This window comes from Primulina tabacum, chromosome 15, assembly GCF_025594145.1.
Source record: "Primulina tabacum isolate GXHZ01 chromosome 15, ASM2559414v2, whole genome shotgun sequence".
Classification (NCBI taxonomy): domain Eukaryota; kingdom Viridiplantae; phylum Streptophyta; class Magnoliopsida; order Lamiales; family Gesneriaceae; genus Primulina; species Primulina tabacum.
Genome location: NC_134564.1, coordinates 21,474,116 through 21,486,673, shown reverse-complemented (window position 1 = coordinate 21,486,673; position 12,558 = coordinate 21,474,116). Strand labels below are relative to the sequence as shown.

General features: G+C 31.2%; 1 pseudogene; it reads right to left on the bottom strand.

Moving 5' to 3' along the window:
• Positions 1-3,704: 3,704 nt before the first annotated feature.
• LOC142526258 (uncharacterized) lies at positions 3,705-9,229 on the bottom strand (annotated as a pseudogene).
• Between the last annotated feature and the right edge of the window lie 3,329 nt (positions 9,230-12,558).

Below are 12,558 nucleotides of genomic sequence, written 5' to 3'. Positions count from 1 at the left end.
GCCCATTAAATCTCATTAGAGATTAATTAAAATTTTAAAAACAATTTTTCTTAAATAAGTTTGTGAATTTATTAGCCGGGTTGCCAAAACGTTTGTATTTTTTGTTGAAAAACCAACACCGATAAAATTTACGTCCCGGCGTATAAAATCACCTCAAAACCCCATATTTTCAAAAATAAGAAAAATCATCACCCTTAATTTAAATAATTAAAAAAATTATTTAATAAAAACATTTTCTTATTTTCAGACCTCGGTCTCCGTTCCTCGATCGCAACTTGAATAACCTTTAAAAATATATTTTAATGCAATTAAAATATTTAATTAAAATACAAATGGAATTTAATAACTCGTGCATGTGGTCCGCGTGGACTTTTAAATTTTCGGGGCGTTACAATCTTTCTCCTTGAAAAATAGAACTGGTGCACACCAAGGAGAAAAGCTAGGGCGCATGAATCCCTTATCTAGCAAATATTGTATATGATCCTTCAGTTCTTTCATCTCGGTAGGTGCTAGATGATAGGGTGCCTTAGATATCGGCACTGTCCCTAGAATGAGCTCAATAGAGAAGTCTACCTCTCTGTTTGGTGGAATGCCTGAAACATCGTCAGGGAAAACACTGGAGAACTCACTGACCACATCCACGTCCTCGAGCCTTTGGCTGACTGGCTCGGACACTGACACAATGCTGGCTAAAAATGCCTGGCAGCCTCTCTTCATAAGCTTCCTTGCACACAAATAGGAAATGACGTGCAACATCTGCTGATGTTGCGACTTTGATTGTTGCACTCCCAAGAGCAGGTTGTCCACAAGTAGTATAATTCGATGAGTTCGAATATCGTATCCACGAGGAACCTAAGGTAATTACAAGTCCAATACAATGTCTTTTTATTTATTTTTTATTTTAGTTGTTTGAATCTTTAATTGGTAATTTTTAATTGTTCAAATTTTAATTTAAGTAGTTGAGATTAAAGGATCCAGTCTTGGTATTTAAATAAAGTTAACATTAACGAACAATATTGAAATCCACTTAATAAAATGGTTCCAATATATTAAATAATCATATTTATATTATGTTATATATTATTATCTTATAAGTATATAATATATACCAAAACTTATAAATGTGGTCAAGTATTTATTGTGCTATATATATTTGTAAACACTAAATCAAGGTTCCCACTTTAAATGGTTGGTAAAACCAAACAAACATTTAAATGATACCAATAAATTAATACTATGATATATTCATATATAATAAATCAAGGAATCCAATTTAAATGGTTGGTAAAACCAAACTAACATTTAAATGGTTCCAAGAATTTAATATTATAATATATTTATATATAATAAATCAAGACATCCACTTTAAATGGTTGGTAATACCAAACTAACATTTAAATGGTTCCAAGAATTTAGTGTAACATATAACAACAATAAATCAAAACTCCCACTTATAAGTAGGGTATAAAAATGCTTAAAAAAATAAATATAACATAAACAATAAATAATGATTAAATAATATAAAACATAGATTCTTACCTTTTAGTAACCTTATTATCATGCCAAGAGTTTCACCTTTTCATCTCAACTTTAGGAAGTTAGCTATTCATTATTCAAAGTGTAAAACTTTGAATATGAATTTAACATGCTAATTATATTTAAATGAAGAAATAAAAGAAAAATATAGAGAGAAATATTATGAACTCAAAGGTTTGTTCATAGAATGAGGGATATCCCAATACATTACAATTCACCCCTATTTATAGCCAAATTTGGGGAGACAACTACAAATAAAATATTATTTTTTTACACAAAAGTCTTCATTGGTGTTCCAAGATATTATATTATATTACACATCACTTTTTAAAATATTCTTCTCCGAATTTGCTTCTTCACATAAAAAGAAACATGTGGATAATTGAGTTGTCTAGTTGTGGTATTTTTTTCAAACCATTTGACCAAGTAATTTGAGAGATATGGTCAAAATATTAGAGCATGGTAAAACTGTCACTCCTTTGGTAACTTTATTTGTTGCTTAATTTGATCCCAATTGTGAGAGGATTTTTATCTCATGCTTGCCACCAATATTGTAGATATTAACATCAACTTTCTACAGGTCCAAGAATCATCTTAATCCCATTTGCAACGCCAAGTTTATTCTTGTTTTATCGAACTTGTAAAAAAATAGTAAAAACTTGTAATTACACAACAACTTATATTTTATACAATTTATTATAAAACATATAGTATTTAAACATTTAATAAAACAAAAACTATATATTTATATTATAAAACATTTAATTAATGTACAATTTTTATGTTTATCACACTTCCCAACCAGCTTATTGCTAGTCCCTAGCAATTTAAGCGTTAATAGCAATACAAAACATATCGATTAATTTAAATAGAAATGTAATCAAAACTATCTAAGTGTTTAAATTAAATTTGAAAACTGTCAAAGTTATATCAAGATCATCATAATTATAATTTATGAAATAATTTGAGATGATCAATTCAAAGCTTATTTCAGGTAATTAAATGTACACGGCCTTCAGAAATTCCTAGTAAGAGTCTCAACTCCATATCCGCACAGGTTAATAATTGTTTCAATTTATGGCAACGATTTCTCTCATGGAGTTGAAATACAGATAAATGCTCAGAAAAATGGTTTACAGAATGCAAACAGACAAACGAGCCAAACTAATCAAAAGATAGAAAATCCATTGATTCAAAATCTAGTTGTTGTTATTATATATTTTTCCTGATATTTTTTTTTTGCATAACATCATGGAATCAGACTAAGTTTATGATTCTTGACCACATATTTATTTAATTTGTACAATAAATTTCTCTCTCTCTTTTTTTTTTATGCGAGATATATGGGTCGTAGCATATAACTTAAAAATTACATAGATCTTCAATATCTTTCTTTTTGGTTTTTTCTCCTTTTTTTCAGGAAATATCATTTTTTTTCTTCAAAATAAGAACTCAAGATCTAAACAATAGATAGTCTCTCTCATGATCAATAAAGGCTCGAAAGCTGTTTTCTCAGTCCTCTCCACTCACTCACAAAATATGTGTGAGTTTAAAATTATAGGCACTCTTATAAGGTATATCTTGGGCCATATACTTTAATACCTGATTTTATCACAATGGTTAATCACTCAAAAAGATTTCATAAATAATATTTTTATATTAATCAGAATATTAAAATTGACTTTTTTTTCAAATAAAAATTTAAACATTCTTAAATAGATTAATGCATGTTCTAATTTAAATCTTTCAAACATGTAATGTATGACATTTTTGCAAAAATTACTAAGATACAAACAATAAACATGATTTTATTTTAAAATAATATATAATTTTTTTTATTTTTTAAAATTTTTTTTTTATAAGTTTGTTCTCCCCCCAATCAGAATATGACATTGTCCCTAATGTCAAAATAACTATTAATAAAGAGTACATAATGAAAGAGATATCACCTGGAATTTTATTGAAGATAACAAACTGAAACAAATGCAAACCAATCCACAACTTTTGAATCAATGATTCAACTTCCTTTTCTTACTGCTTGATTGCGACCAATTGATCTTTGTTATCATCGGATCAGGCTTATGAACAAAAGCTTCCAAATCATCAATTAATTGGTCGGCAGTCGAAGCACAGATGAGCATCCGTCGTGAATTTTCTGAAATGAAATTCTATTCCACAGCTTTATCAAGAAATGTCAACAAACTGTCAAAATAATTATTGATATTCAACAAACCCACAGGTTTATTATGGATATTAAGTTGTGCCCAAGAAACAGTGTGAAAAATTTCTTCTAATGTACCAAAACCACCTGGTAGTGCGATAAAACCATCAGAATTTTCAATCATTTGAGTAATTCTTTCATACATAGAAGAAACTTTTAATTCCTCCCCAATCGTAACACCTGTAATATTTCCTTTAGCTAAAGCTGTAGGAATAATACCCAAAACATGACTACCTCAAAGATGAGCAGATGTTGAAACAGATCCCATTAACCCAATATTACCTCCCCCATATACCAAGTGAATTTTTCTGTCAGCCAATATCTTTCCAAGATTATTCGCTGCTTCTACAAACACTTCATTTTTTCCAGGACTCGACCCACAAAATACACAAATATTTTTCAATGTTTGTGCAGAGGATCCAGCCATGTTTTTACTTTCTTTTTTTTTCTGCGAAAATAGAGAAAAAGATGAGAGATTTTATAGGGGTAATATGTTATCATGACAAAAACATGGGTCACAGCTGTAAACAGAATAAATAGTAAAAACAATAATGACACACATGCATATAAACAGTAGTGTGATTGTGGCTCACAATTTTCCTCTGGTTTTACGTCCAGTAACGGCTTCAACGCCATCTATGAGTCGAGGATATGCTTCCCATCCAATTTTCTTATAAATTGGCAAACAAGGTCTTTTTAATCGGATTCCCAAGACTATGACGCTCATCTTGGAATTGTTTCCATAAACGGAGAAGTTCAATATGCACATGTCTACTAGAATGCGTCTCAAGAGTCAATAAGATGTTATCTAAAGACTCCTTACTCAGCCCATTCTTAATGAAACCAATTTTATCTTCTCTGTTATTGGAAACACATCCCAAAGATCTGCATCGTTTGTCACAAGTCCATCTTGCACACTTATGACAAACCCCTAAACTTTTGGTCCTTCGTTTTTTCGCATAAGTGCCTTTTCATAATCCAGGCAAATACCGAATGAGCAATGATTGTGGAACTTCTCCTCCAAATTGAACCTTAGCTTCTATTACAAGACGAATATCTTATGGAATTCCTTTTTGCATTAGCAATCTCAATCTTTCACACCTTCCTGCATAAATTTTTCTTAGAACATTTTCAGAAACAGAGGGAAAATATTTACAAATTTTTGAGAGAATTTCATCCATTTTGAAAAAAAAAGAAATGATTTGATTTTTTTTATTTTTGTATTAGCAATTGTGGGAAACTGATTTAACCGACTATAAGAGTCACGGAGTACCGTTATCCGCCATTTAACCGGGAAAATAAAAATATTAAGAAAACCTGAAATAAAAACAAACAAACTTAAATGCAACACACAAAAAAAATCAAGGATCAGAAAGGGAAATAAACTCTTCTTGAAAGATTTCATTTTCTAAAAATGGTTTAAGCCTTTGTCCATTTACTTTAAAAATATCACCATTTTTAGGATTTTCAATATCCACAGCTCCATAAGTATACACATGCTTTACAACATATGGGCCTGTCCATCTTGATCGTAATTTTCCTGGGAATATGTGAAGTCGAGAATTATAAAGCAAAACTTTTTTACCAATCTCAAAAGATTTTCTAAGAATTGTTTTATCATGAAATGATTTGATTTTTGCTTTATAAATCCTTGAATTCTCATACGCGTCATTTCTGAGTTCATCAAGTTCATTAAGTTGCAATTTACGCAATTTGTTGGCATCATCCATGCTTGAATTTAAAGTTTTGATCGCCCAATAAGCTTTATGTTCCAATTCCACAAGCAAATGACAATGTTTTCCATAAACCAACCTATAGGGAGACATATTCAATGATGTTTTAAAAGCTGTTCGATATGCCCAAAGTGCATCATTAAGTCGCAGAGACCAATATTTTCTATTTGAGTTAACAGTTTTTTCCAAAATTTGCTTTATCTCCCTATTAGCTAATTCAACTTGTCCATTTGTTTGAGGATGATAAGGAGTAGTTACTTTATGAGTAATACCATATTTTTTCATTAATGAAGCAAATGGTTTATTAACAAAGTGAGTTCCCCCATCACTTATCATGGCTCGAGGAATTCCAAATCTACTAAAAATATTTTCTTTAAAAATTTGATGACGATTTTATGATCATTTTTTCGACATGGAATTGCCTCTATCCATTTGGAAACATAATCAACTGCAACTAAAATATACAAGTATCCAAACGACGATGGAAAAGGTCCCATAAAATCAATTCCCCAACAGTCAAAGATTTCAATTTCAATGATAGGATTCAAAGGCATCATGTTTCTTTTTCATATCGCACCCAATTTTTGACAATTTTCACAGATCTTGCAGATTTCGTGGGTGTCTTTAAACAAAATGGGCCAATAAAATCCACACTGCAAGATTTTTGCAGCCGTTTTCTTTGAAGAAAAATGTCCTCCGCATGCTTCTGAATGACAAAATTTAATGACACTACTTACCTCATTGTCAGGTATGCAACGTCGAAAAATTTGATCTGGACAATACTTGAACAGATACGGATCATCCCAATAAAAGTTTTTTACCTCATTCAAAAATTTTCTTTTATCTTGGGAACTCCATTGCGGTGGCATTTTTCTTGTCACAAGAAAATTTACTATGTTAGCAAACCAAGGTGCAGTAGTAACTGAAAATAGATGTTCATCAGGAAAATTATCGTTAATTGGTGTCATTTCACAAGATGATCCTGTTACTAGTCTCGATAAATGATCGGCTACGACATTCTCGGTTCCTTTTTTATCTTTGATCACAATGTCAAATTCTTGGAGTAACAAAATCCATCGTATCAGTCGTGGCTTTGCATCCTGTTTGGTCAACAAATATCTAATAGCATAATGATCAGTAAACACAATAGTCGTTGATCCAATCAAATAAGAACGAAATTTATCTAATGCAAATATTACAGCAAGTAGTTCTTTTTCAGTTGTGGAGTAATTCATTTGAGCATTGTTTAAAGTTCTACTTGCATAATATATCACATAAGGCTTACCGTTTCTTCTTTGACCCAGTACTGCACCGACTGCATAATCACTAGCATCGCACATGATTTCAAATGGTAAAGACCAATCAGGAGGTTGCATGATAGGAGCTGATGTTAAATGTCGAATAATTTTATCAAAAGCATTTTGACATTCTTGAGTCCACTCAAATGCAGTGTCTTTTGTTAAGTGGTTACAAATGAGTTTAGAGATTAAACTAAAGTCCTTTATAAACCTCCTATAAAATCCAGCATGTCCCAAAAATGAGCGAATTTCTTTAATGGTTTTTGGAGGGTGTAAATTGGCAATGACATCAACTTTTGCTTTATCAACTTCAATTCTATGAGATGACACGACATGTCCCAAAACAATTCCAGAAGTAATCATATAATGACCTTTTTCCCAATTTAAAATAAGACCTTTTTCCTCGCATCTTTTTAAAACTTTTTCCAAATTTTCAAGACAATTATCAAATGTATTCCCAAAGACAGTTAAATCATCCATGAAAATTTCCAAACAATTTTCAACCATGTCGCAAAAAATACTTAGCATACATCTTTGAAATGTTGCTGGGGCATTGCATAAACCAAATGACATCCTTCTGAATGCAAATGTTCCAAAAGGACATGTGAATGTAGTTTTTTCTTGATTTTCGAGTGCAATGGGAATTTGATAATAACCTGAATATCCATCAAGAAAACAGTAGTATGGATGACCTGCTACTCTTTCTAAAATTTGATCCAAAAATGGTAATGGAAAATGATCTTTTCTAGTGGCGTCATTTAATTTTCTATAATCAATACACATCCGCCAACTAGATGGGACTCGACTTGTTAACAATTCACCTTTTTCATTTTTTATCACTGTGATGCCAGATTTTTTTGGAACTACTTGTGTTGGGCTTACCCACTTACTATCAGAAATAGGGTAGATAATCCCAACACCAAGTAGTTTGAGAACTTCAGTTTTCACAACATCTTTCATGTGTGGATTTAATCTCCTTTGTGGTTGTTAAGATGTTTTAGCATTTTCTTCTAAATGAATTTTGTGTGTGCAAATTAGTGGATTAATGCCCTTGAGATCTTTTAGTGTCCAACCAATTGCATTTTTATGTCTTTTAAGCATATCAACTAATTTACCTTCTTGATCACTTTCTAGTTTGGAAGAAATTACCACCGGTTATGTTTCATCTTCTCCAAGAAATGCATACTTCAATTCTTCTGGAAAGGGTTTTAACTCCAATATGGGTGGTTCGTCTTTGTTCTCATATTTTGCATCAAATTCTTTCTCTGATCCTGGTAACGCGTGATACCTGATAAAATCATCAAGATCAATTTCAATATTTTCTTTAACTGTTTCAATTGAACAAATATCTAATTGATCACGAGTACTCCCTTCTTGAATGTTTTCTTTCACAAGAGTTTCAATAAGATTTTCATCTTCACTTTCATCTCCTTTGTCATGTGGTTGCTTACAAAGATTAAAAACATTGAGCTCCAAGGTCATGTTACCAAATGACAACTTCATTATTCCATTCCTGCAATTTATAAGGGCATTAGAAGTTGCTAAAAATGGACGACCCAGAATTACAGGAATTGCATTACAAGCTTCGATAGGTTGTGTATCTAAAACTATGAAATCAACAGGATATACAAAGTTATCAACTTGGACCAATACGTCTTCTACCATACCTCTTGGCACTTTAACAGATCTATCGGCAAGTAAAAGTGTTACCGAAGTAGATTTTAACTCGCCTAGATTGAGTTCTTGATAAACTGAATATGGAAGTAAATTCACACTAGCTCCAAGATCAAGCAAGGCTTTTTTAATCTTTCTTTCTCCAATAATACGTGAAATAGTAGGACAACCAGGATCTTTGTATTTCAAAGTATTATTATTTTGAATTATTGCACTTACTTGTTCGGCTAAAAATGCTTTCTTTTTCACATTCAATTTTCTTTTCACAGTGCACAAGTCTTTCAAAAATTTGGCATATGATGGTACCTGTTTTATTGCATCTAATAAAGGAATATTAACTTTTACTTGTTTAAAAATATAATATATATCAGAATTCAAATTTGATTTTTTTTTATTTTTCAATGCATGAGGGAATGGTGGTGACACTGTCTGTTGAACCTCCTCTTCGCAAGTTATGGGTTCCACTTCCTTACCCTTTGGAGTTGATTTATCATCATCTTCACAAGGTTCAAGAATGGATTTTTCCACAACCTTACCACTTCGAAGGGTAATAACAGATTTTACCTGATCCATCGATTGAGTTCCAGAAGTTCCAGTTTGTGAATGATGATCCTTGGGATTAGGCAGAGGTTGTGAAGGAAATTTACCTTTTTCATGAACATTAAGTGCAGATGCAAATTTAGCAAGAGTATCTTTCAAATCTGTCATGGTTTGAGCAGTTTGAGTATTGATAGACTCTTGCTTTGCAATGAAAGAATTCAATGTATCTTCCAAATTTCTTTTAGGTGGAGGAACATAAGGTGCATAATTTTGAAAATTTTGTTGATTTTGGAAATGTGGTTGTGAAAATTGTGCAGCATTATCATTCCTCCAATTAAAATTTGGATGATTTCGCCAACCTGGATTGTAATTTTGAGAAAATGGTTCAAAATTTGGCCTTTTGAAATTGTTCAAAACATTGGCTTGTTCATGGAGACATTCTTTAAAAGAGGGCAAAGTGGGACAATCTTTTGTAAAATGATCACTTGTATCACAGATGTGACACACAATTTCTTGAACATATTTTAATTGACCATTCTTTTTCATTTCAAGTGCCTCAACTTTTCTCGCCAAAGAGGTAAATCTAGCTTGAAGATCATGTTCATCTTTAAGAGTGTACATACCTCCACCAGATATAGGAGATTAAATCTTGTTTGATGGTTCGATTGTACCTATAGTGTCCCAATTTTGAGCATTTTCAGCTAATGAATCGAGATACTCAATTGCCTCATTTGGATATTTATCTTCAAATGTTCCATTACACATAAATTCAACCATTTGCCTATCTTTAGGTGTTAAGCCTTCATAAAATTGAGAAACAACTCTCCAAATTTCAAAACCATGATGTGGACAAAGATTAAGCAATTCTTTGTATCTATCCCAACACTGATAAAAAGTTTCTCCTTGTTTTTGAGTGAAAGTGATGATTTGCCTTTTGAAAGAATTTGTTCTATGAGATGGAAAAAACTTTTTCAAAAATTCTTGTTGCAATTCATCCCAAGTTTGAATGGATCCCGATCTAAGATTTTGTAGCCAAGTTTAGCTTTATCTTTTAAAGAAAAAGGAAAAAGCTTAAGTCGAATGGTGTTCATGCTACAATTTAGATCATTATATGTGTTGCACACTTCTTCAAACTCTCGTAAATGTATGTATGGATTTTCAGAATCTAAGCCATGAAAATTGGGTAAAAGTTGGATAATACCAGGCTTAAAATTGAAATGAGATGCATCAGGGGGAAAAACTAGACATGAAGGTGCACTAGTACGTGTAGGATTCATGTGATCTCTAAGTGTTCTTCGTCTATCGTGATCATGTTGAGATTGAATTTCACCTTCATTTTCTTGAATGGGTTCTTCCGATATGTTTTGTAAAAATAAAGGGTTATTTCGAATTAGTCGACCACTAAGTGTACGTGACTAAATGCTCATGCAAATGCAAATGCAAAAGAATAAAAACACACAAAAGCAATAAAAATTCAAATAAAGAAAAATAAACTATAAACAAAATTAAATAGACTTGAAATTAAATTATACTTCCCCGGCAACGGCGCCAAAAACTTGTTGCGACTTTGATTGTTGTACTCCCAAGAGCAGGTTGTCCACAAGTAGTATAATTCGATGAGTTCGAATATCGTATCCACGAGAAAGCTAAGGTAATTACAAGTCCACTACAATGTCTTTTTATTTATTTTTTTCTTTTAGTTGTTTGAATCTTTAATTGGTAATTTTTAATTGTTCAAATTTTAATTTAAGTAGTTGAGATTAAAGGATCCACTCTTGGTATTTTAATAACGTTAACATTAACGAACAATATTGAAATCCACTTAATAAAATGGTTCCAATATATTAAATAATCATATTTATATTATGTTATATATTATTATCTTATAAGTATATAATATATACCAAAACTTATAAATGTGGTCAAGTATTTATTGTGCTATATATATTTGTAAACACTAAATCAAGGTTCCCACTTTAAATGGTTGGTAAAACCAAACAAACATTTAAATCGTACCAATAAATTAATACTATGATATATTCATATATAATAAATCAAGGAATCCAATTTAAATGGTTGGTAAAACCAAACTAACATTTAAATGGTTTCAAGAATTTAATATTATAATATATTTATATATAATAAATCAAGGCATCCACTTTAAATGGTTGGTAATACCAAACTAACATTTAAATGGTTCCAAGAATTTAGTGTAACATATAGCAACAATAAATCAAAACTTCCACTTATAAGTAGGGTATAAAAATGCTTAAAGAAATAAATATAACATAAATAATAAATAATGATTAAATAATATAAAACATAGATTCTTACCTTTTAGTAACCTTATTATCATGCCAAGAGTTTCACATTTTCATCTCAACTTTAGGAAGTTAGCTATTCATTATTCAAAGTGTAAAACTTTGAATATGAATTTAACATGCTAATTATATTTAAATGAAGAAATAAAGGAAAAATATAGAGAGAAATATTATGAACTCAAAGGTTTGTTCATAGAATGAGGGATATCCCAATACATTACAATTCACCCATATTTATAGCCAAATTTGGGGAAACAACCACAAATAAAATATTATTTTTTTACACAAAAGTCTTCATTGGTGTTCCAAGATATTATATTATATTACACATCACTTTTGAAAATCTTCTTCTCCAAATTTGCTTCTTCACATAAAAAAAACATGTTGATAATTGAGTTGTCTAGTTGTGGTATTTTTTTCAAACCATTTGACCAAGTAATTTGAGAGATATGGTCAAAATACTAGAGCATGGTAAAACTGCCACTCCTTTGGTAACTTTATTTGTTGCTTAATTTGATCCCAATTGTGAGAGGATTTTTGTGGGGACCCGGACGCTAATAATCTTCTTAATCGTCATTGGGACTAATGTAATCAATTATAATAAACAGAGTCTAAATTTTTTTTATTTTTTTAAGTACATTATCAAAAGCGGAACGTAATGGCATACATCTTAATATACATGTCAGTATTAAAAGTACAAGTCTTGCACTATATACAATCAGTCTCAACTAACTTTTAACAACTATATAGCAAGTGTTTAAACCCTATCTCTAGTCCAAGTCCGTAGTCTCCACTTTAAACTCGATCTTTCTTCACCTCTGTGACCCTGAACCTGTCCCACCTGTTGCCATGCACACATACAAACACGACAACAGCCGGATAACTCCGGTAAGAATAAAATCCCAGTATAAATAATGTATCAATGCAATCATATAAAACATATATAAAAACATAAACAAACATTAAAACATGTATCCAATCTGACTACATGAATCAATACAAATCTGTATTTAAATCAATGACTCGTTATCTCTTCTCAACTTATTTCTAATCTAGGGATCCCAATCTAATTTAGACTCTGGCATGCTATATCGAATGTCTACAATAGAAGTCGATTTATTTCTAAGCTCATCGAAACACCACAGTCTAGAGTCTTAGCGGTTCTGTCAAAGACTCGGCTGTTCTGCCCTAGCTAGGCTGATCTGCCCTAGACTCGGACTCTTGCTCTGCTATAA